This window comes from Hyperolius riggenbachi, chromosome 12 (assembly GCF_040937935.1).
Source record: "Hyperolius riggenbachi isolate aHypRig1 chromosome 12, aHypRig1.pri, whole genome shotgun sequence".
Classification (NCBI taxonomy): domain Eukaryota; kingdom Metazoa; phylum Chordata; class Amphibia; order Anura; family Hyperoliidae; genus Hyperolius; species Hyperolius riggenbachi.
Window position 1 is genome coordinate 172,911,906 of NC_090657.1, and position 26,705 is coordinate 172,938,610.

Below are 26,705 nucleotides of genomic sequence, written 5' to 3' on the forward strand. Positions count from 1 at the left end.
GAGTGATTGACAGCGGCTCTCGTGCCGGTGCAGTGGAGGACGACCTGGCGAGATTTGCCTCTGCACAGTCATGGACCGGGAGCCAGCCCCTCTCTTCCAGAGCCCACCATATCATGGACATCATTTCATGCAGACTGGTATAGCTCAGGCTGCAGAGCCTCACGCTGCCAGCCCTCTGCATTTTGGCTATACTGGCCTGCATGGATGACAAGGGGTTAAAGAGAACCCGAGGCGGGGTTCTCACAATGAAATTCCAATACAGAGGCTGGGTCTGCCTATAGAGCCCAGCCTCTGTTGCTATATAGATCCCTGCTAAATCCCCCCTGTGCTCAGTCAGACCCCATAAATTACAGCCGCGCTATGCGGCTGTGTTTACCTTTGTAACGTCAGTCTTGGTCGCTCCCCCCGCCTCCTGCATTGCTCCGGACCCCGCCCACGTCCCTTCCCTCCAATCAGCGGGGAGGGAAGGGACGCGGGCGGGACCGGAGCGATGCAGGAGGCGGGGGAGAGCAGAGACTGACGTTCCAAAGGTAAACACAGCCGCTGCTGACACGCTGCGTGTCGGCAGCGCGGCGGTCATTTATGGAGTCTTGCTGAGCGCAGGGGGGATTTAGGGGGGATCTGATTAGCAACAGAGGCTGGACTCTATAGGCAGACCCAGCCTCTGTATTGGGATTTCGTTGTGAGAACCCCGCCTCGAGTTCTCTTTAACGAGGCTTGGGAGGGGGACACCACATCTACCCCCTCCCCACCCCCCCCCCCCCCTTCAAAGTCCCCCCTGCACTTATTCCCACTATTTTAAGCACATTTGGTGATTCTAGCATGTGTTTGGGCTTTGCCTTTGCACAAGGACAATCCATATAGGAAAAAAACCCATCTTATGGAGACAGCCAGTGCTGATTTGTGGTACAGGTTACTTACCTGGTTGCAATACTGACACTCTGGTCATAACGCTTAGAACATGTACAGTGATGCAAGAACAGCGAGAGCAAGCAGTGCGGCAGTGATGTGAAATCTACATCTTGGCAGGGATCACAGCTCCCAAACAGGGCATAGACAAATATCTCTCTAATTGAATCTGATAAGAGAGAGATCTGTCAGCTGCCCACACACCACAGGCCGTTTCCCCATCAATTTCATGCTGAAATTGATCCGGAATCGGCCTTGAGCGCCGCATTTGTCTGCCTCGCTGCCCCTAATGAAAAAGTGTGTGTGTGTGTGTGGGGGGGGGGGGGGGGGGGGGGTGTAGTTAGTTGGTGTTTGTATCGAGCAATCCCTGCCTGTGCTGGATCCTGGGGATCTTGCTGTATTCTTATGTTCTGCCTCGGCAAGTTTTACAAGGTATGTTTCCTCTTGTGTATTACCTGCATTTTAGGAGGACTCTCTGTATTTATTGTTCTGACCATCATCCTATCCTTTATGCCTTGTTACAGCTGAAGAAATGCCCTCACTCCATCTCGCTGTGGCTTCTGCTCTCCCGATTGGAAGAGAATGTGGGTCAGCTGACCAGAGCTCGGGCTATCCTGGAAAAGAGTCGCCTGAAGAACCCCAAAACTCCTGAGCTGTGGTGAGTATAGACTGACATAGTTCGGTTTCATAAAAAAATAACAAAGGCTGGTTTCTGTGACGGGGCGGAGCTATGTGCTGGCACACGGTTGATATATAGCTTTGGTGAAGGTTATTACACAGATGGCGCGTCAGGTAGTTATAACCTCTAAGCGTTAGTGTACCTCTTGGTATTTTGGGTACACCAGAGTTATGCTTTAATTAGCTCTGTGCAAAGTTTAAACAGTGCATGGAATGCTCAGAGCTGCTGCTTCATGTCTGGCCTGTATGGCTTTACCTAACATATGCATCAAAGCAGAATTACGAGTATTCTTATTATTCGCCCTCCCTAGTGCAGAAGCTCCAGGCTTGTGTGTATGAAGTGTCTGATAACTTCTCTATCCCCCCTGCAGGTTGGAGTCAGTACGCCTGGAGTTCAGAGCTTCATTAAAGAACATTGCCAATACCCTGATGGCAAAGGCACTACAGGAATGTCCCAATTCAGGTGAGAAAGATCCGCATTGGGAAAGCTACAGTTAATAAGATGCAAAGTTATTCCCACTTAGGCAATTAGATGTCACGACATCTCTGGCCTGGTTGTAAGCCAGCCAGGGCACTATCTACATGGAGTTAACATGTTCTCTCTGTATCTGAGTGAGTTTCCTCCAGACACCCCAGTTTCCTCCCACATCCCAGTAAAATTGCCCCTAGACTACAATGGACATATGACTATGGGACATACACTACATGATACATACCTAGACATATGACTATGGTAGGGATTAGATTGTGAGCCCCTCTTAGGTACAGTTAGAGACAAGACAATGTATTCTGTATAGTGCTACGGAAGATGTCTGCGTTATAGAAAGCCTAACTAATAATAAAATAATTACGCAGCGTGGAAATGGACCAATCCATTTTCAGGCTGTAAAATATCTCCCGATTTTTACGAGCATATGATTGACCATTGCTGTGTTACTAAGTGGCTCGGCAGCTAGGTACGTGCAAATCTCAGCCGAGACGCTGCTCTTACCTGTACATTTTAAATGTGAGATAAGTTCGTTTTCAGTTCCGCTTCCTGTTCGTTCGATCGGCCATCTTGTTCCGGCATGATGTCACAGAACTGTTTTGTCTTTTTCCAGGTATCCTCTGGGCGGAAGCCATATTCCTGGAAGCCCGGCCACAGCGGAAGACGAAGAGCGTAGACGCCCTGAAGAAGTGTGAACACGACCCGCATGTGCTGCTGGCGGTCGCCAAGTGAGTGCTCCGCTTCCTCCCTCTAATATTGATGAGGGGGCGCAAGCTGTTACCTGCTTTCATTTAGGCAATAGAAACAGTCATTAAACATTAAAGACCACTTTATAAATGTTGTTGCTGTTGGTAGTAACATTATTAGTTAAATTGCAGTATAGTAAAGCATCGACAAGATGTCTCTGCCTGTAAAATCTGGTGATTATCTCTATGGTATTGTGATTTCCTGTATTCACTCTGCATTATTCTCTGTTCTAAGTAAGCTGCATTTCCTTATGGTGGTGTGTGTTTTATCTCTGCATTTTTTTCTTCAGTAAAGAGTTCTGACTAGTTATACTGGTGCCTATCTGCATGTTCAGAACACTCTGCTCCTTCAGTTTCCTCAAAAGTTATAATGGCCTGGAAAAAAAGTTCTAACTGTAATAATCCGACTTTGATCCAGGCAGACATATAATTCAACAGTCACATGTTACTGAGACTATCCTTTTGTCGCTTTTTCCTCTCTATCAGGCTCTTCTGGAGCGAGCGTAAGATTTCCAAAGCACGGGATTGGTTTCACCGCACAGTGAAGATCGATTCTGACCTCGGCGATGCCTGGGCCACTTTCTATAAGTTTGAGCTGCAGCACGGCACAGAGGTGAGCCCTACTGCACGCCTAATGTGGATTTCTGACATCCGAAACCATTACCTGCCCCCTGGTTTACAGTATTGTGTAATGAAAATGTGCAGTCACATGATTCAGGCAGGCAGCTCCTGCTTGACCTAACGAAGGGCTAGAGCAGCGGTTGGGGCAGAATCATGCAGCAAAGCATGCTGGGAGAAGGCGCCCTTTCCTGCTCTGCAAATGGCGTGAGATAGGCTGGGCTGACTTGCTATAATCATTTTATCTACGCAGCAAACCTGCACAATACAGATGCGTATAATGTAGCACTAGAAACTAGTCTGTTTCTGTAGCCACAAGGGGTGGTTCCATTTTTTTTTTTTTTTTTTTCCGAAAGTTTCAATATAAGGCCTGTTTCCACTAGCTGTAAAGTGTGGCAGTTTTGCGCACGCTATTTTGGATGCGTAATCACAGCTTATTGACATCAATAGGCTGCATCCGAATTTGTGTGCGGCCAAAAATAATTGCTGCCGGCTAGTTTTCCGCCGACCGCAACCATATCCTTATAGTCGTGCATGTGACTATAGTGTTTATGGCTGTGTCTTCACAACAGCACATGTGCTGCATCCAATCCGGAAACTGACGCTGCAACCAGTGGAAATGGGTCCTTAGATGTGACTATGTGTGCATAAAATAACTTAAAATGGCACGCTAATGCTTAAAGTGTACCTGAGGCGGGGAGATATATATAACAAAAAATTATACATACCTTTGGCTTCCTCCAGCCCCCTCCAAGCGGATCGCTCCCTCCCCATCCTCTGAATTCTTTGCAATTTGGCCCATAAAGTCCTTTGGGGCCAGTCGGAGCAGAATGCTGTGAGCGACAGTAGCGCAATGGGGCGCATGCACGCAGCCGGGCCGTGCATGAGCAGTATGCCCCAGACCGAAGGACTTAACAGGCAAATTGCTGAGAATCCAGGCAGAGCAGGACGACTGCAAAGGGGGCTGGAGGAAGCACCAGGTATATATTTCTCCCCCACCCCCAGTCTCTAGTTCCCTTTTAAAGTAGGATTGACCTCCCTAAACTAATATATATATATATATATATATATATATATATATATATATATATATATATATATATATATATATATATATATATATATATATATATATATATATATATATATATATACACACCTACTCTTAGGTAGAGTAACGAACATATGAAAGCATTCGCTGTGTGTAAAAACGTTAACTTTCAATGCAGAGTGCAGTACAAAAGCCTGTTTCTTCACTCTGTCCCCCCTCCCTCCTCAAGTGACTCAGGCAAAGAGCCTTGTCTGGCTTGCAATGATTACATTTGCATTGTATTTACATATAAGCCCATAGACTGCAGTTCAGTCCAGTTAGGCAGTATCTGATATAACCACAGGAATTCGGTATTGCAAACCAAGCCAGTCAGGAAATAAAAAAACAAAACTGAACAATGCAAAAATGTTTTATGGCAGCACCCTAAGCCAGGGCTGTGGAATTTATACAAAAATCATCTGACTCCTAAGTTTATGAAACCTCTGACTCCAGGTACTCAAAATTGCTCTGACTCCACAGCCCTGCCCAAAACTGTGTGATATATTCCACACAGTCTGCAATAAAGTATAAGCCTGAACTTGGTGGAGCAGGACTAATCTTTTTCCATTTCTACTACAGGAACAACAGGAAGAGATTTATAAACGCTGTGAGAACGCAGAGCCGCGTCACGGAGAGATTTGGTGCTCCGTGTCCAAAGACATCAAGAACTGGCAGAATAAAATAGGAGAGATACTCGTTTTAGCGGCTGCTAAAGTCAAGAACACGTTCTGAGGAGGCCGCCGATGCGTTGCGTGGAAGTTCTTCCGCTTCGTTGGGCTGTCTGATAAACCCCTCCTTTTTTGTTTTTATTTTTTTTACTAAGCGAGCCCTATTTAAGTCCCTCATTCCTTGATGAGACTGGCGAGAGTGTGACAAGGGGCGGATATCGCTGTATTTTACATCCCAGAGCCCAGATGGTAATCCGTGGATTTTCTGTGAAAATTCGGACACTTGGGATCTGCCGACTTACGCCTACAGAGATGGACAATGGCATTGAATTCATTCTGGCTGCGCTGCGTCTCGGTGGCCACTAGGTGGAGACAGAGATCTGATCACCCACTTTGTTACAGATTGTATTCACAGTGATGCGTTGTCCGTGCAAAAATGGGTAGAGAAGCCCTTTTTCCAAATGCTTTGTGGTATTTCGCTGTGTTTTTTAAATATGTGTATAAAGTTGTTCATCAATGTGAAACTTGTCTCTTATCAGATTTTGTGCATTCTGTGCAAAAAAAAAGCTAGATTTAGTTTAGTATCAAAACGAGCGAGTCAAGTGAGGGCGTAGCGATAGTATTTGAATTTCGTTAGGCGAAGAGATATATAGTTTACAAAGCTGTGGTGGTTTGCTCATACAGTGTTCTCCCCAGAATTTTTTTCCAGCCGGGTGGCATAAAAAAGTAGCCGGGTGGGGAAGTAAGGTCACAATGAATGGAGGAGGGGGGTCACGCGGGGGGGGGGGGGGGGGGGGGCCTGGGGAATTGTGACGTACGTGTGTGTGTGTGTACGTGTGTGTGTGTGTGTGTGTGTAGAGGATCACGAAAAAGTGTCAGGTGGGGTATTTTGATCACCCTGGGTAATAGGTATGAGAGAAGATCACGCCGAGTGTTACTGGATGTGGAGATACCACTGACAGCTATCAGGTGCGGAGGGAGATCTCACCCTTGGTGCAGCTGATGTGGGTGAGGGGTTCATACTAGATGCCTCACACTTTGTTGCTAGTGGATTGAGGGTACATGACTGGCTGCTGCTAATGGACAGAGAGCCATCTCCCTTTGGATTGTATGGAGGAGGGGTCTCGCACTGTGTGATATATATCAGCTCCTCCCTGGCTTGCATAGGCAGAACAGACCCATAGGAGGAGAGATTTATTTATGAAGGATTGCAGTCTGGGCTTTCACAGGACACAGGACTTTCACGTCACAAGCACACATATAGAACAACAACATAGCCACTGGCTCTCACACAGTTAAATCTGCAGTTTAAATTGCAGCTGACTCCAGACAGCATTCTATCTCTCACCGTGACCTGCCCGGGATCCTCCTGCTATAAATCACAGCCCACCACACTGCTCCGTCCTGCTGTCAGCTCCCCTATGACTCCAGCACGTGTTTCTCCCCTGTGCTATAAATCACAGACCACCGCACTGCTCCGTCCCGCTTTATACGCTGAACTTCGTGCACATAAATTAACACGTTCAGCCGGTCAATGATTGCGCTCTGCCCGCCTCTAGTCTCTGCCCAGCACATCCCCACACAGCTTACACTAAAAAACAGTCATGAGTCTGCAGTGACAGTCAGTAGCTAGCGCTATGGTCACACCTCTTACCATACGCTGAGCCAATCAGTGCAGGAGCTCGCCGGGAAGGACGAGATCTCGTGTGCAGAGGGGAAGAAGCACATCCTGACAGCCGGGCACTTGTCAGTGAAGAGTGCGACTAGAGGTGATAGCGATTTCATCAGCCGGGCGGTAACTTATCTTACCTGGGCGCTCCGCCCGGCTGATTGATCCTGGGGAGAACATAGTCATAGTTCTATAGGATGAGGCTTCTTCACCTAAAAAACTTGTCTTAAGTACCTTACGACCGTGTCACGCCAATGGGCGGCGTGACCGTGGCGGCAGCCCCAGGACCGCCTAGCACCGATTGGTGTCAAGTCCTGGAGCTGCAGTTTAGCAGGGAACGCGTGCGCAAATCCGCGATCGTTCTATGCCGGTTCACGGTACTCCGCTCCGTGATCAGCCTGCTAGCCCGGGATCTAGTAGACTGTTTAGCTCCGAAAGGGGAAAGAATTCCCCTTTGTTTACAATTGTACAGCGCTGCTATCTCCTGCAGCGCTGTTCGAGGGACTGTCCCTCAGAGCGGCTCGTACTGCGTGGCCTCTCATAGGCTGATGCCTATGAGAGGCGGGGAACAGTGCTGATCGCCATCCTATGGCGATTTAGGACGGCACAGGGGAGAGGGAGAAGGGAGGGAGGGAAAAGCCTCCCTTCTTTCAATAAAAAAAAATTGCAGTGTGTCCCGTTAAGGACATTAAAAGGAAGTGAACACAGCTACACCACCCTATGTTATTAAAAATGGCCTGGCCACTAGAGGGGTGTAAGCCTGAGGTCCTGAAGTGGTCAGTTGAAGTAAGAAGAATATGGAAGCTGCCATTAGTGACTTTCTTTTAAGGGATCAGTGAATAATGGCGCACAGTGCCTATGCATAGAAATGGCGCCGCATTAAAAAGATACGCTTATCGCTATTTATCGTTAGTACTGCATAATAATGGCGCACAGGGAAAAAAAGAAGAAAAACGGCACACACTAACGTTATTTATCAATAGTGGCACACACTAACGTTATTTATCAATAGTGGCACACACTAACGTTATTTATCAATAGTGGCACACACTAACGTTATTTATCAATAATGGCACACACTAACGTTATTTATCAATAGCGCCCTACATAAGCCAAACTGCAGAAGTTATTTAACTGCAAAACGATGAATGGATTTAATGTAGCACTGTCAAGGTTAGGGTTAGGCACCACCAGGGGGGTCTTAGAGTTAGGCACCACCAGGGGGGTCTTAGAGTTAGGCACCACCAGGGGGGTGCTTAGGGTTAGGCACCACTGGGGGTGGTTCTTAGGGTTAGGCACCACCAGGGGGGTGATTAGGGTTAGGCACCACCAGGGGGTGGTTAGGGTTAGGCACCACCAGAGGGGTGGTTAGGGTTAGGCACTACCGGGGGGTTTAGGGGTTAGGGATAGGTACAGAGAGGGTTCTGTGTGTTAACGCTAAATAACAATAAGACTTTAACACTAATTAACAATAAGGCTTTAATGCTAAATAACAATAAGGCTTTAACGTTAAATAGCGATAAGCGGCAAACGGATTAGCGGCAACACTGTGCGCCATTATTCACAGGCGCCATTTTCAGATGGATGCAATTGCTTACCCGGATCTGGCTAAAATATAACAACGTATGCGGCCAGTTTTGCTGATAACTATCATCAGAACATCAGAATAAAGGATTGGATGTCCCTTGCAGAAAAACATGCAGATGATAAAAGAAAAGTGAAGACTATGTTAAGTAAATTGGCATCCTCCTAAATTAGCCATAGGCATATGACGATGGTAGGGATTATGCTAGCTACACACAATGCAATTTCCGGTCAGATCAACGGCTCGAACCAATTATCTCCAACATGCCCCATCTGCTCATGATTGTTAACGGGATCGATTTTCAGATCACTACTACACCAAATTGATCGAGTTATCAATCAGAAGCAGATTGGACATGTCATAAATTATCGGTTCGACCCGTTGGTCTGATGGTAAATTGCATCCTGTGTACCTAGCATTAGACTGTGTTCCACTCTGAGGGACGGTCAGTGATAAGACTATATATTGTTATTTAGTATTTATATAGCACTGACATCTTGTCTTGTCACTAAACTATCCCTCAGAGGGGCTCACAATCTAATCCCTACCATAGTCCTATGTCTATGTATGTATCATGTAGTGTATGTATCGTAGTCTATGGCCAATTTAAGGGGAAGCCTATTAATGTCTGTATGTTTTTGGGATGTGGGAGGAAACCAGAGTGCCCAGAGGAAACCCACACAGACACGAGGAGAACATACAAATTCCACGCAGATACTGCCGTGGCTGGGATTGAACCAGGAGACCCAACACTAGAAGGTGAGAGTGTTAAGCACTACGCCACCGTGCTGCCTGGTGCCTGGCTATACAGAGTAAAGTACTGTGGAAGACGTCAGCACTGTACGACTACTAAATAATAATAATACTAATATGATAAAGTGAGGGAGGTCTCCTGCAGCTTTACCTTCTGCATCAGGTTGGCCTCCATCCTGCTCCTGTTATCCAGCATGAGGACGAGGGAAGAGCTCAGGTGCCCAGCAGTTGTGGTCTATGAGTGGTCGCTGTCTGTGGTGCTGATCTCAGATCTGTCCAGCAGATCCCCCTGTCCTCTCCTGCAGCAGTCCTCCTATCACCTGAATAATACCTCAGAAGTGAGCCTAGAGCCTTCTGACAGCGATTGTATGGAATCCTGAGGGTCTTCTAGAGCCTTCAGTCCCCAGGGGAACAACATGAAGTAGTTAAAAAGACTTTAAAGACTTTGAGGGTCCACATGACAAGCCCTTCTTTCTCACAGCCTAGTTTTCTGAGATGAGAGTGTTGCGTGTATATATATAACCAGGCATACAAGTCACTGAACCTTCCACTGATAGCTTTCCAGTTAACCCCTTTATGGAACCTCAATTTAGTTCCTGTATGCGGGAGGTGATTCTGCTAATGACTCTGCCAATGTGACTGCTGCACAATAACCACGCCTTCCTTTCCTCTACTCTCCAGAAAATGCCATGGATTCCCTGCCTCTCTTCTTCTAATGGTGCTAATTTAATTTTACATTTTTTACAGCTTGTAACAATCTTCTGTAACTTCTCAAAAAATTGGGCTCTGTGATCTACGTTTGGTGGTTTTGTCCTATTGCCCAAACTTACTTGTGTTCATTTTTGTTTTTCCAGAGGGAAGCAGTAGATTTGGGCGCATGAGACAAGTGGACAAAAAGGGCGCCCCATTCACTCCCATTATAAATATCGTTTAATGGGCGCCGAACAGGGAAAAAAGGGCTCCGGAGATTATTAACGTTTTACAAACGGCGCCCGGAGATTTTTAAGGTTTTATAACTATGTTTGTGATGATTTAAATTTACAAAATGAGCCCGTGACGAATAACGTTTAGGCCCGGTTCACATTAGCGGTTGTTTGCCAAACGGACCGGATGACCTGACCGGATCCGGACCGGATCCGGATCGGAACCGTACGGTTCTAATCCGGATCCGATCCGGATCCGGTCAGGTTGCATCAGGTGGCAATCAGGATGCGATCCGGATCCGTTTGGCAAAATATACGTAAAAAAAAAAAAAAATGTTGGGGTCTGGGAGGTCAGCAGAAGGGGGACCTGTGGAATCAGGCCCTCTGCTGTTTAGCACTCACCTCCACCTCCGACATGCTGCCAACATCCTGCCAACACCTCCAGCTCGTGCTGCTCCACTCCAAAATGCTTGCCCATGTGTCCCCAGCCAATATCGCCGCAAAAATCCGCATAGGAAGTGGGGTAGAAGATCCGGATTTCTCAGCCAGTGTGTTGTGCGGCCTCCGGTTCCCATTTGTTTGTATTGGCCGGATGGTGCAGTCCGGCTCCGCCCCGGATACGGCTGCCGGAGGGGCCGGATGAAAAAATAGCGCATGTTGGAACGGAGGCCGGAGTCCGGATCCGGTCCGGCTCCGGTTCTGCAGAACGGACCCATGTGAACGGACGCATAGGCTTTAATTGCTATGCCGTGCGTCCGTTCCGTCCGTTCTGCAGGCGGTGCGGCTCCGGCACGGCGATTCCGGAGGGCCACCGCAAGTGTGAACCGGGCCTTATAAAGATACTAAACTATTTCTAAAACATTTCTAAAACATTACTATCCACCCAAAAAAATTATTTACATTTTTTTATTTACATTTTTTATTTATTAATGTTATTTATGTTATTTAATGTTATTTATTTATTAATTATTATCCATAGGGGGTCTTAGGTTTAGGCACCAACTGGGGGGTCTTAGGTTTAGGCACCAACTGGGGGGTCTTAGGTTTAGGCACCAACAGGGGGGTCTTAGGTTTAGGCACCAACTGGGGGGTCTTAGGTTTAGGCACCAACTGGGGGGTCTTAGGTTTAGGCACCAACAGGGGGTCTAGGGGTTAGGGATAGGTACAGGGAGGGTTTTTAATAAACGTAAATATAAGTTTCACTTTACAAACAGGGAAGATTAACGTTTTACGAATTGCCGATCTCATACACATTTAGTGATTTATAAATTCTTAAAACACTATTTGTAAACGAAATTCTACACAATCTATATATATAAAATCGGATGTATGTGTGTGTGTGTGTGTGTGTGTGTGTGTGTATGTGTGTGTGTGTGTATGTGCCGCGATCACTCGAAAACCCCTTGACCGATTTGAACGAAACTTGGTATACAGGTTCCTTACTACCTGGGATGATAGGTTCTGGGGGTCTCGCGGCCCCCCTGCCCACCTGGGCGGAGCTACAAACAGCAAATCAGATTCCACCCATTCAAGTCAATGGAAAAAATGTAAAAGGCTGCCATTCTCACAGTAATCAAGCCAGAGTCCCCACACTTGGCACAGTTGGTCACTTGGTGACCGAGGTTACAAATCCAGGAAAAGCGGGTGGAGCATAAAACAGCCAATCAAAATTCAGCCATTCCTTTTAAATGGGAAAAAATGCAGCCATTCTTACACTGTTAATCGCAGGGTTCTCAAACTTGCCACACTTCGCCACTGGGTGAATAAGATTAAGATTTTGGAAAGTGGGTGGAGCCTACAACAGCCAATCAAAATTCACCTATTGCGTTTAAAGGGGAATATTTAAACTGCTGCCATTCTTACACTGTTTATGGCAGAGGCTTCAGACTTGCTGCAGTCAGTCATTAGGTGACTGGGGTCCAAATTCACTAAAGGGGCGGGGCCACAAACAGCCAATCAGATTTCTTTGCTGGATAAACTGCTTCCATTCACACAATTTTGATGCCAGGAACCTGAAAGCTCACAAAATTGGTCATTGAGTGACTGTGTGACAAGGTTACACAAAGTGGGTGGAGCCAAAAACACATTTTACTGGGAAAATATAAACTGCAGCCATTCTTACACTGTTAATGGCAGGGTTGTCAAACTTTGCACAGTTGGTCATTGAGTGAATGTGATTAAGATTTTGGGAAGTGGGTAGAGCCTACAACAGCCAATCAAAATTCAACTTTTGATTGTCAAAGGGAATATTTAAACTGCAACCATTCTTATACTGTTAATAGCAGATGCCTCAAACCTGGTACAGCTGGGCACTGGGTGACTGGGGTTCAAATTCAGAAAGGGGCGGAGCCACAAACAGCCAATCAGATATACAAAGTATTGATACCAAGGATCCCAAAGCTGATAAACTTGGTAATTGAGTGACTATATGTCAAGGTTACAAAAAGTGGGCGGTGCCAGAAACTTAATTTTTTACATGGCAGGGTTCCCAAACTTGATACAATTGGCCACTGGGTGCCTGGGATTATTATTCAGAAATGTGGGTGGAGCCTACAACAGCCAATCAAAATTCAGCTATTGATTTTCATGGGGAATATTTACATTGCTACCATTCTTACACTGTTAATGGCAGAGGCCTCAAACCTGATACAGTCAGTAATTGGGTGACTGGGGACCAAATTCACTAAAGGCGGTGGAGCCACAAACAGCCAATCAGATTTGTTAGATTGATTTCAGCCATTCTGTTATTGGCAGGGTTCTCAAACTTGACACAGTTGGCCACTGGGTGACTAGGATTAATATTTAGGAAAGTGGGTGGAGTGTACAGCAGCCAATCAAAATTCATCTTTTGATTTTCAAGGGGAATATTTACATTGCTGCCATTCTTGCACTGTTAATGGCACAGATTATTATACAGAAAAGTGGGTGGAGCCTAAAAAAAACAATCAAAATTCACCTGTTGATTTTCAAAGGGAATATTAAAATTGCTGCCATTCTTGCACTGTTAATGGCACAAGCCTCAAACCTGGTACAGTTGATCATTGGGTCACTGGGGTTCAAATTCAGAAAAGGGGATAGAGGAGGCATGGGCAAACTTGGCCCTCCAGCTGTTGAGGAACTACAAGTCCCACAATGCATTGCAGGAGTCTGACAGCCACAGTCATGACTCATAAAGGCAAATGCATTGTGGGATTTGTAGTTCCTTAACAGCTGGAGGGCCAAGTTTGCCCATGCCTGTGATAGAGCCACAAACAGCCAATCAGATGTTTCATTTCACTGGGAAAATACAAATTATTGATGCCAAGGACCCAAAGCTCACAAACATGGTCATTGAGTGACTGTGTGTCCAGTTTACAAAAAGTGGGCGGAGCCAAAAACAAATTTCAATGGGAAAATGTAAACTGCAGCCCTTCTTCACTGTTAATGGCAGGGATCTCAAACTTTGCCAAGATGGTCACTGGGTGACTGAGATTAATATTCAGGGAAGTGGGTGGAGCCTATAATAGCCAAAATAGCCAAAATAGTCAAAATTCACCTGTTGATTTTCAAAAGGAATATTTAAATTGCTGCCATTTTTACACTGGTATTAGCAGATCAGAGCAGTTTCTAGGCTAAATTTCACCCAGGGCGAGGGTGTAAAAATCGCCCCCCACCCCACCCCCATGGAGCCAGGCATAGGTGCCCGCAGTACAGGTTGAACAGGTTAGCTACGTAGGTGCCTCCAGTATAGGGTAGCCTGCATAGTTGCCCCCAGTGTAGGTTAGATAGGTAGGTGCCTGCTTTATAGGTTATCTACGTTGGTGCCTCCAGTATAGGGTAGCCCGTATAGTTGCCACCAGTGTGGGTTAGATAGGTAGGTGCCCCCAGTATAATTTAGATAGGTAGGTGCCCGCAGTATAGGTTAGATAGGTAGGTTCCCGCAGTATAGGTTCGATAGGTAGGTTCCCCCAGTATGGGTTAGATCGGTAGGTTCCCCCAGTATAGGTTCAATAGGTAGGTTCCCCCAGTATAGGTTAGATAGGTAGGTCCCCCCAGTATGGGTTAGATAGGTAGGTTCCTGCAGTTTAGGATAGTTAGGTAGGTTCCCGCAGTATAGCTTGGCTAGGTAGGTTCCCGCAGTATAGGTTAGTTAGGTAGGTTCCCGCAGTATAGGTTAGTTAGGTAAGTTCCCGCAGTATAGGATAGTTAGGTAGGTTCCCACAGTATAGCTTGGCTAGGTAGGTTCTCGCAGTATAGGTTAGTTAGGTAGGTTCCCGCAGTATAGGTTAGTTAGGTAGGTTCCCGCAGTATAGGTTAGTTAGGTAGGTTCCCGCAGTATAGGATAGTTAGGTAGGTTCCTACAGTATAGCTTGGCTAGGTAGGTTCCCGCAGTATAGGTTAGTTAGGTAGGTTCCCGCAGTATAGGTTAGTTAGGTAGGTTCCCGCAGTATAGGTTAGTTAGGTAGGTTCCCGCAGTATAGGTTAGTTAGGTAGGTTCCCGCAGTATAGGTTAGTTAGGTAGGTAGGTTCCTGCAGTGTAGGATAAATAGGTAGGTTCCTGCAGTTTAGGTTAGTTAGGTAGGTTCCCACAGTTTAGGTTAGTTGGTATGGGCGGTATGAGTTGGGCGCAGGAGCGGGGGGAGCGAACATAATAGTAATAACTCACCTGCTTCCGCCGAACCCGCGCTGCTTCAATGTCCTTCCTTTCCCGGCATCTATCTCATTAGTCACAGTGCTTCCTGTGATGACATGCGGTATGTCATCACAGGGGGCGCTGTTACCAGGCGACGGACGCCGGGAGAGGAAAGATATTGAAACTGCGGGGAACGGATGAAGAAGGTGAGTTATAACTATTATGTCCGTTCCCCCGCTCCGGCGCCCCCCCTCCTGCCGCACAATAAAGCACCCCGGGCGATTGCACGTATCACACACCCATAGAAACGGGGCTGTAGCAGATGCCTCAAACCTGCTATAGTTGGTCATTGGGTGACTGGGGTTCAAATGTTGGAGAGGAGTGCAGCCACAGACAGCCAATCTGATTTGTTTAATTTCTATGGGAATATACAAATTATTGATGCCAAAGACCCCGAAGTTCACAAACTTGGTCATTGAGTGTTCGTGCATTAGGGTTAGAAAAAGTGGGCGGAGCCAAAACCGGTCAAATACATACACAGGCAGTTCCACGTCATTAGTGGGTGGAGACAAATGCAAATTTCACTGGGAAAATGTAAACTGCAGCCATACTTACACTGTTAATGGTAGGGTTCTCAAACTTTGCACAGTTGGTCACTGGGTGACTGGGTTAAATATTCAGAAAAGTGGGTGGAGCCTACAAAAGTGAATCAAACTTCACCTATTGCTTCTCAAGGGGAATATTTAATTGCTGCCATTCTTGCACTGTTAATGGCACAGGCCTCAAACCTGCTACAGTTGGTCATTGGGTGACTGGGGTTCAAATTCAGAAAAGGGGTGGAGCCACAAACAGCCAATCAGATTTTTTTCATTTCAATGCAAATTATTGTTTCCAAAGACCGCAAAGCTCACAAACTTGGTCATTGAGTAATTGTGTGTTAGGGTTAGAAAAAGTGGGCGGAGCCAACACTAGCCAAATACATACCCGGGCAACGCCGGGCAATCAGCTAGTATTTCTATAAACGATAATACTGTTTATCGTTTACACCACGCGCCCTTTTTTCCCGACGCCCTTTTTTGATGTACGCTTTCCAGAGACCTTTCTCCATGAACCCCAGGGCACTCTATTAGGGAATTATCCCTCTCACAGGTTTCTGCAACCAAATCTTTCTTTATTGTCATCTCAGGTTTACAAGAAAACCTGTACTAAAAAAAACATCCCCTGGGAGGTACTCACCTTGGGAGGGGGAAGCCTTAGGGTCCCAATGAGGCTTCCCCCATCCCTGTAGCTGCAGGCAGTCTAGCGCTGGCTCCCCCGAAGCATCCCGCAATCCTCCCCTGACAAGCCTGACAAGCGCTGATTTATTTACCTTGCCGGGATCCAGCACAGGCGCAGCAGCGACTCTTCCTTTGGGTAAGGCGGAAATAGCCGAACCCGAACGTATCTGCTTTACAGCGCAGGTGCAAAAGGACTCGCGCCTGCGCAGTAGAGCACCTGTACTGGATCCTGGTAGGTAAATATTTACATCGCTGCACTTTGGGGGGCTGCAGCTGGACAACGGAGGGACAGAGAAGAGCGAGGGAAGCCTCTTCAGGATCCAGAGGCTTCCCCCTCACAAGGTAAGTACCCCCCAGGGGACTTTTTCTTAATTACAGGTTTTCTTTTAGGGAAAAACAATTCCTTTTTGACTACAGGTGGTAGTCCCTGGAACAACTCTGCTGGAAATGAACTAGTAATTATAGCCACGGATGCCCTTCAATGCAAGGAAAGCATCCAAGCCCTCCTTTAAATGCAGATATAGAATTTGCCATACCTACATCTTGTGGTAAAATATTCCACATTTTAACAACTCTTACTGAAAGAACCCCTTCCTAAATATATGGAAAAACCTTTTTTTCCTCCATACGCAGATAATGTCCTCTTGTTCTTTGTACAAGCCTAGGGACAAAAAGCTCATTTGCCTAGCTTTTGTATTGCCCTTTGTTTATTATTGTTGTATTAATGTATTAAGAAAGATTTTAAATCAGTGAGTAATTTTAATATTGATTGCATGTCATATATTTTGCCATAGTGTTCCCTTAAATCTGTCACAGCCACAGACTGTAGTGCTGCGAGGCAAGAGTGCTAACCACTTAGCACCCCTGCTTTCCAAATGACAAATGTCACCTTTTAAACTATCTGCACTAGGAATACATGCATGTAATGCCTCTGGTTCTTTACACTCACAGCAAGTAACATATTTATGTCTGCATTTAAAGGGGGCTTGGATTGTTTACTTGCACTGAAGGACATCCATGGCTATAATTACTTGTTAATTCCTTGCTGTGTTCATCCAGGGATTTTATCTTATTGCCATGTGGGCAGTGGAGTAACAATAGCCCCTACCACCACTGCAGTGGTGGGGGGCTCGGGGGTGGTGCCGGGTTTGGTCTTGTACCTAATATAATAATGCAGAACCTGCTCCAGCGTGCTCATCTCCTCCACTTCCTGGTCAGTTAGCAAGTGCTGTGCAGCCAACCAATCACCATGGGCTTGATTCACTAACCGGCGCTAAGTGTTGGCGCCGGAGTGAAAAGCCACTTAATGCCCGAAATGTAGCTTTGCGTGCATTAACAGCAGCGCAAAGCTACATTGCGCACAGGACCACCCACATCGCGCACAGTGTGGCTGGCCGGTAATATTGTGCGGTGCGACGATAACGTCGCACCCGCTGCCCCCGAAACGCTTGAGGGGCCACCCGATGCGCCGAAACTGGGTGCGACGTTTATAGGGCAGCGAGTGCGATGTGGGTGGTCCTGTGCGCGCGATGTGGGTGGTCCTGTGGGCGCTAACCACCTAACGCTCTGGTTTGGGCCCACAAACGGTTAATGCCTTCTAACCGGCTTAGCGCCAGTTAGTGAATCGAGGCCCACGTGGCTTCAGTCCCCTCATGGTTATTGACTGGCTGTACTGCACTTGCTAACTAACCAGGAAGTGGAGGAATAGGTCATGTACAAGGCTGCCAGCTTCTGCATTATTACATTGGGCACAATACCGGGACCCTCTAGCTCCTGGCCCATGGCACCCTCCCACCCAGATCTTTGCAGGGGGGCCCAGTCAGCTATAGTTAGTCCCTGCATGTGAAGGAAGTTTTTCACTTTGAGGGCCAAGCCATGTAAGGGTTTTTGGCCTGCCTCTGTGTCAACAGGGATATGTGAGGGTGCAGGACAGTGTTGTACCATGTTTTCTGAATGAACTCAATGGACGCATGTCTTTTTTCAACCCAATTAACTATGTAATGTTGGTGAAAAAAGTGATGTATTACTTAATATATCACTCATATTTCATCTTTCTTGAAAGTGGTAAAACCATTGGGCAGTCATGGTTGAATGTGTGTACGCACCCTTACAGCTGCACTGCTCTCTTCACTGGCTCCTGAACCATAGACACACCTACTTTTAACCTAAAAATGTTATTAATCTATGTTGTAATCTATGTTACTTTGACAAACATCATTTGTATAAATCATTTAATCTTCTGTGCAATTTATGTGGTTTTTATTCATTGAAGGACTGCTGCCTGATGTCCATTCTCACTGCATTCCTGCTGACAATTAGGTTACTGAAAAGAAAAAAGAAGAGTTTCACTTACGTGGGGCTTCTGCCAGCCCCTTGCAGCCGTCCTGTCCTGCACCGGTCCTCCACGGCCCTCTGTTCTCCCGCCACCAGCTAGTTTGGGTTTGGCCGACTTGTAAGTCGATCGGCCTCTGTGCCTGCGCAGCCCTGCCAGGCATAGCCTTGTTCGCTTCCCCGTACACAATAGCGTCTTGCGTCTGCACAGGACGCTATTGCAGATGGGAACGTGAACAAAGCTATGCGTGGCCAGAAGGCCCGTCGGCGAAACCGAAACTAGCTGGCGGCAGAGGAATGGAGGATCATGAAGGACCGGCGCGGGACAGGACGGCTGCAAGGGGCTGGCAGAAGTCCCAGGTAAGTGAAACTCTTTCGGTTTTTTTTTATCTTCAGTTCCGCTTTAATTTTTTGCTGCGGTGGATGTTGCTGTGATATTATAGCAGACGACAGTTCAGTGGGCCATGAGCTGCATTTAGCAGCTGGTCTGTGTCTCTCTGGCTGCTCTCTGATATTCTTCCTTGGTACTCCAGTCTCATGACCTTTGTTACTGCTGTGCATCATGTGGTGCTGAGAACATGATAGTGCAGGGGCAGTTTTTCCATGAAGCAACCTGGATCACGTTCTTCAGGGTGGCAACAGTTACAGGGCCGCAAGAGGAGGTCTTCCTCCTCGCACTCCCTGTCTCCCCCTCCCTAAATGCGCGGCACTGCTTCACTCACCAGCTCTCCGCGTTCCAGCGATGGGATCTCCATCTGCCTGTCCAGCGTCCTGTATCCATGGCTACAGCGGTGCCTCATGTGACCTGTTACATGGTGCCCAGTCACATGTGGTAAGAGAGGAAGCAGGACTTCAAGTGTGGCTGGTGATCCTATTGCTAATCTGCTGAGAGTGGGTGAGTGATGTGCAGCCCTGGGCCGGCAATGAGGCAGGGTGAGGTGGGTTCCTCAGACGGCAGAAGTGGGGGGGCACCCACCTGGCCATGGGTGGGGGGGGGCAACGAGCTGGCGGGGGTAGCAGCCAGGATGGGGAGCAGTGGGCAGAGCGGTGGGGAGAGTCAGACCCCCCCCCCCTCACCTGGGGCTCCCCCGTCCACACTCCCCCTCCAGCTATTTTCGTTAAATTCAGAGCTGAACTGGCAGCGAGCAGGGAAGCAAAAACTCACTTACTTCCTTGCATTCCACCGCTCGCCGTGTCACTTCCTGCAATGCCGCCCTCTAAAGTACAGTGGAACACAAGGAAGTAAGTGAGTAATTGCTTCCCCTCTCTCTGCTAGAGGGGGAGAGCGGACAGGGGGACCCAGGTGAAGGAGGAGGGGTCTGACCCCCCCCCACCGCTGTGCCCACTGCTCCCCCTTCCTGGCTGCTACCCCCTCCAGATGGGCTACCTATTGGGGAGAGGGGGGACGGCAGCATTCCTCACAAGTGTGCCTCAAGCGGCAAAAAGTCTAGAACCGGCCTTGGTGATGTGGCGCCAGTGCAGCACATACCCGGCGTCCAAGAGATAAGACCCAGGATGCTGCGGGCCAGCAGGGAGGAGATGCTGGCTTGGGGGAAGCAGAGGGAGGAAAGCATAGTGCCAGTGGCTGCAACGCGCAGCCCAATGTGTCTCTCGTGTGTGTGTGTGTGTGTGTGTGTCTGTGTGTGTGTGTGTGTGTGTGTGTGTGTGTGTGTGTCTGTGTGTGTGTTTGTGTGTGTGTTTGTGTGTGTGTCTGTCTGTGTGTGTGTGTGTGTGTGTCTGTGTCTGTGTGTGTGTGTGTGGGGGGGGGGGGGGGGGGGGGCTAGCACATCATCGCAATATTTGGCAAAATGTTTAGAAGAGGCCACTTGTAAAAGTGGAGTGTCTAATGTAATCTGTTGCTTTGCTGTTACACAAAGCAAGATTTATTATTTTCCACTGGCATAGCTAAGGCGATATGGGCATCAGTAAGGCACTTGAGCTGCGCAATAATGCCTCCAAATCTCTCTAGCTACGGCTACATGGCTATGGGAATTCAGATGAAGGTCTGAAGCAGTGCTTTAGGTTTTTTCTCCTGCATGTGATTTTGGATGCAGCCCACTCTGTATTTGTGTGCGCAAAATTGTACAGAATTCCCCATAGTAGAAACGAGCCCTTACAGTGTGCACCAAAGCTTCAGAGGACAGCTGCAGTGCCAGTCACTGCCAGACAGGTGTAAATCGAGGGAGGGAAACAGTTTTTTTATGATTACCACTATTCACTGCACATATATAGGTGATCATAAACAGCAAAGCACATACACAAGAACTAATAGAGCAGCTGAAGGAGGGACCCTCTGGTCTAGGGGCCCCAGTGCAGCTGCAGCCACATCCTGTGCCACTGTTCCTTCCTGATGGACAAAAGATTGCACAGAATAAAAGCTGCAGTGAAGTAATCAACAGCCATTTTTACAGATAACAATATACTTGTCTTTAATGCTGGGAATACACTATACAATTTTAGGGTCGATTTTAACCACTTCGGGACCAGCACCCTCTGCCCCCTTAAAGAGACTCCATAACAAAAATTGCATCCTGTATTTTATCATCCTACAAGTTCCAAAAGCTATTCTAATGTGTTCTGGCTTACTGCAGCACTTTGTACTATCACAGTCTCTGTAATAAATCAATGTATCTTTCCCCTGTCAGACTTGTCGGCCAGTGTCTGGAAGGCTGCCAAGTTCTTCAGTGTTGTGGTTCTGCTATGAACTTCCCCTTCCAGGCCCCTCTCTGCACACTGCCTGTGTGTTATTTAGATTAGAGCAGCTTCTCTCTTATCTTTTACAAGCTGGATAAATCGTACTCTGAGCTGGCTGGGCTTTCACATACTGAGGAATTACAGACAAGGGCAAAGCTGTTTGCAGGAAGAAACGAGCAGCCTGAAACTTCAGTGCATGAGAACAGGGGGAAAGAAACACACAAATGATCTCTTGAGATTCAAAAGGAAGGGTGTATACAGCCTGCTTGTGTATAGATGTATTTTCTATGTGTGGACATGCTGTACATCAACCTACTTCCTGTTTTGGTGGCCATTTTGTTTGTTTATAAACAAACTTTTTAAAACTGTTTTAACCACTTTTAATGCGGCGAGGAGAGGCGAAATTGTGACAGAGGGTAATAGGAGATGTCCCCTAACGCACTGGTATGTTTACTTTTGTGCGATTTTAACAATACAGATTCTCTTTAAGGACCAGAGGGTGCTGTTCCAGTAAACCGCCGCTTCCCGACAAAATCGCCACTAAAATCCGCCGCTCCCGCCGGTCACGTCGCTCTGTCCCTGCCGCAGGCTGCTCTCTCTGCCATCGCTATGACGCTTTCATTGGCTCCTGACCCTGTCACTCAATGTAAGCCAATGAAAACGGCTCCTGCCCGGCTCACAGCGCTCTGCCGTTATAGAGGCAGCAGGGCAGCACATTGCGGCGGGGACAGAGCGGCGACAGCGACGGGAACGGGCGGGGGTGCGCGGTGAATGGGACGTAGAGTTTACCTCCGGTCAGAACCGCAGCGCCCCCTGCCCGCCGTAGATTTATACTGCGGTGGTCCGCAGGTAGTTAATTTCGATTGAGAAATGATATTCGATATTACTTCAAGGAATCGACCGTATTTGAGCGATTCTGAGGGCAATATTGTATATTTTCTCGAATGGAACGAGATCGGACATGTGAGTAAATAACAGATGAAATGTCTTTATACAATCTCAAAGCTGCAGGCCACACACATAGCTAGATAAACTATGCTACCCTAGTTAAAGAAAACCTGTTATGGAGAAAAAACCCTCTGGGGGATACTTACCTCGGGAGGGGGAAGCCTGTGGGTACTAATGAATTTACCTACCGCGATCCTGCGCAGGCGCACTTGCTGCTCTTCATTCGGGTTAAGGCAGAAATAGCCGAACCCGATCGTACAAAGTTCGGGAAATCCTCATTGGGACCCTGAGGCTTCCCCTTCCCGAGGTAGGTATCCCCCAGAGGGTTTTTTTTACAGTACAGAGTCTCTTTAAGGAATGCAACACATCCAATCCTGTGTCCCACATACATTGTGGAAGGAAGGCTAGATTAATCTCCCAGTGCAACTAATCACATTGCAGCTTTCAGTCACAATGACAGCTGATACTTGCTGAACATGGTGGTTACAGGAACCTGATGACATCACTGAGATGAGACACGAGAAGGTGTATAGGGAACAAGTACACGTGCAATAACATGTTATTAGCCGACTTATTTACATAAGTGTATGCAGCAGATGAATTCTCAGAACTGGTCACTGATGCAATAGACTGAACACATATTGCATTGTCTCCATAGCCCAAGAAACAAGGCAAGTGCCAGTGTTCCATTAAGATGCAATTTTTTATGTTACAAATCTGACAGCAAGTGGCATAATAGCAAAGTTCCCCAGTGGTACAGAAGGCAGTGTACCATCTGTGGCATCGCCAGGATTTCCAGGTAGTGGAAGTTTTTATGAGCAGTTTTTCCCAGATGATGTTTTACAAATGCTCCCAAGCTGTCAGTGTTACATACTCCCAATATTACTTTCTGCTGTGTATAGTACACACAGTTTAGATTTTAAAGGACACCCAAAAGTGATAAGGAGGCTGCCATATTTATTTCCTTTTAAACAAAACCAGTTGCCTTGCAGCTCTGCTGATCTATTTGGCTGCAGTAGTGTCTGAATCATGCAGCTAATCTTGAAGCATGCAGCTAATCTTGTCAGATGTGGTAATAATTTCAGAAACACTTGTTATGCTGCATGGTTGTTCAGGGTCTATAGCTAAAAGGGCAGAGAATCAGCAGGCTAGCCAGGCAACTGGTATTGCTTAAAAGGAAATAAATATGGCAGCTTCCATATTCCTCTAATTTCAGTTAAAAAAGAAGCACCAGAGATCTCATTGGTACATTTAAAACTGTGTCTAGAATTGGGCTGTAAATCCAACAGCGTATGCTGAAATGAGACTGGAGTTGGAGGGCAACTCTCTGTATTTTGCTCTGATTGGTCGGCACGGCAGCACAGAGTTTGAGCTTGTGTCAGAAGGCATTGTTGAAACACAGATAAGATGAAGAGCATTTGATTGTTCTAATCCAAGTTGCATATAATTCTTATTAAATGTGCATGCAAGTCATAACAATTTGCATTATGGATGACCTAATCAGGAAACAGAAGGTTGTTCTTCTGGGTAAAGCATACATAGACTGGATGACACTGGCATAAAACTCTTGATTCTTTACATTGGACTTTACATTGAGTGACCACCTTTAGCTCTGATAACAGCTGATGTTCTTCTTGACATGAACTCAACATGATGCTGATACTATTGCTGAGGAATTGCAGCTGTAACTTGGGTCAGATTGGACTGTGGCAGTTCCAAGCTTTGAAGTGATCTTTTGACTTTGTCCAACAAATGCTCAATAGGATGGCGGTCAGGGGACTGAGTTGGCCATGGAAGCAGGTTCAACTCTGATTGATGTTCCTCAAACCAATCTGAGACCAATCGAGCAGGGTGACAAGGGCCCACATCAGTCCTCTTTTCCAATTTTTTTGTGATACCAAAAGCTCTCTTGACGCTCTTCTGCTGCTAAAGCCAATCTTTGCCAAAACGGACTTTGTTGATATGCTTTGTGATTCACCGGCATTGCATTCCTTTGTAATTTGTCATGTTGTTACCCTTCTGTTGCTGCAGACTATGTGTGCTACTTGCCTTTCACCTCTCTTGTTCACCAGCCTTTTTTGACCAGAATAGTCCTTATAGCTTGAAGTTTTTTTCCCAACTGCCACTCCACCCCAGATACTGTTGGGCGAGACAATCCTAAAACAGTCGTCGTTTCAGAGAAGCTAGCACCAGCTCTTCTTGCACCAATGATCGTCCCTCATTCAAATTTCTGTCGTCTTACCAAATTTGACATTAACTTCCACGATAACTACATCGCCCGAAGCCGAGTGTCTAATATAAGCAATTTTGCTTTGATACGTCACTCGATGTCACTGTTGGACTGGTTTACTGTTTTTTAATAAGGGGTGTCTCTAATTTTTTGGCCACTCAGTGTGTATCACAGAAACGTGTAGTTGTTGGGCATCATCGTGCTAATGGGACTGACATAAGATCAGCCTGGACTTGATCAGCCATGGCATGCTTTCTGGCACATGACTGTCAAACTGGCAAGTGTGAGTAAGCACAGCACATGTGTGGGCTGACATAATTTAATATAGGGCCTAATATTATACTGCGACACTCTTTGATCCATGCAGTCCCTGCCCCCTCCATTAAAGCTGATGGGTGTTATTGGACATTAGGCAGTTCATGCAGGATCACGTCACTCAGGTAATGAGCCATCATCTCCGGGAAACACTTCATCACCTGGCGCACATAGCAACCTCCACTCAGCCGAACATGATTATCCAGCTTCTCACCCCTGGCCAGAGAGAGGCGCTGACGTCAGCGCAGTGTAGGTTGGGGGATGTTGTGAGAACGCCTGCCGGTCACGATATCATGCGGATGGAGCCAGAAACATGCCAGCTCACCTTTTATTACATGATAAAGACTGTGGTGATGTTATGATTTGCATGGTCATTTTATAAGTTTTACTCTCCCCCCTCTCCCCCTCCAAAAGGAATTGGAGTTGGTAAAATGGAATTGTTGTAAAACATAAATGTAAACAGGGTCAAACATAGATCACCACCTATAGCAGTGATGGCTAACCTTGGCACTCCAGCTGTGACAAAACTACAAATCCCATCATGCCTCTGCCTCCCCGAGTTATGCTTAGACCTATCAGAGTATTGCAATCATGGGCGTCCGCACGTAGGGCAAATAGGGGCATCTGCCCGGCCCTGGCCGCCCGCTGCCCCCCCCTGGCCGCGTGCCCATGCGGCCAGCAGGAGGGGAGCAGCGCAGAGAAGAGGCAGAGCTATGGGCATAGTGGGGAAGGGCAGACGTTTCCCCCCCCCCCCTTGCCTCACCTTAGGGGGCTCTACCTCCCTCGTTCGCTCTCCCCTCCGGAGTCCGGAACGAAGTGTGCAGTGGCTGGGCAGCGGGCGGAACTTACCTCGTCTCGCTCCTGCGCCAGAAGTTCTGGTGCCGCACTCTGGTCTGGACCAGACCAGAGTAGCGGCTAATCCATCCGGCGCCTGCGACGAGACGAGGTAAGTTCCGCCCGCTGCCCAGCCGCTGCACACTTCATTCCGGACTCCGGAGGGGAGAGCGAGCGAGGGAGGTAGAGCCCCCTAAGGTGAGGGAAGGGGGGGAGACTTCCGCCCTTCCCCACTATGCCCATAGCTCTACCTCTTCTCTACGCTGCTCCCCTCCTGCTGGGGCACACCTGGCTACCTATTCTGGGGACATATACACCTGCCTACCTCTACTGGGGACATATACACCTGCCTACCTATACTGGGGACATATACACCTGCCTACTTATACTGGGGACATATACACCTGGCTACCTATTCTGGGGACATATACCCCTGCCTACATATACTGGGGCATATACCCCTGCCTACATATACTGGGACATATACCCCTGGCTACATATACTTTGGACATATACCCCCTGGCTACATATACTTTGGACATATACCCCCTGGCTACATATACTGGGGACATATACCCCCTGGCTACATATACTGGGGACATATACCCCCTGGCTACATATACTGGGGACATATACCCCCTGGCTACATATACTGGGGACATATACCCCCTGGCTACATATACTGGGGACATATACCCCCTGGCTACATATACTGGGGACATATACCCCCTGGCTACATATACTGGGGACATATACCCCCTGGCTACATATACTGGGGACATATACCCCTGGCTACATATACTGGGACATATACCCCTGGCTACATATACTGGGGACATATACCCCCTGGCTACATATACTGGGGACATATACCCCTGGCTACATATACTGGGCATATACCCCTGGCTACATATACTGGGGACATATACCCCCTGGCTACATATACTGGGGACATATACCCCCTGGCTACATATACTGGGGACATATACCCCTGGCTACATATACTGGGGACATATACCCCTGGCTACATATACTGGGGACATATACCCCCTGGCTACATATACTGGGGACATATACCCCTGGCTACATATACTGGGGACATATACCCCCTGGCTACATATACTGGGACATATACCCCTGGCTACATATACTGGGACATATACCCCTGGCTACATATACTGGGACATATACCCCTGGCTACATATACTGGGAACATATACCCCTGCCTACATATACTGGGACATATACCCCCTGGCTACATAAACTGGGGACATATACCCCCTGGCTACATATACCGGGGACATATACCCCTGGCTACATATACTGGGACATATACCC

The 26,705-nt window shown here is 47.3% G+C and overlaps 1 protein-coding gene and 1 pseudogene across 1 annotated transcript in view; one reads left to right on the plus strand and one right to left on the minus strand.

Moving 5' to 3' along the window:
* Nucleotides 1–5,720, plus strand: part of LOC137541580 (pre-mRNA-processing factor 6-like) — a 47,230-nt pseudogene extending 41,510 nt beyond the window's left edge.
* The window catches only part of LOC137541586 (sterile alpha motif domain-containing protein 10-like), a 358,765-nt gene that overhangs the window by 137,991 nt on the left and 194,069 nt on the right, over nt 1–26,705 (minus strand). The gene's annotated exons all lie outside the window — the stretch shown is intronic.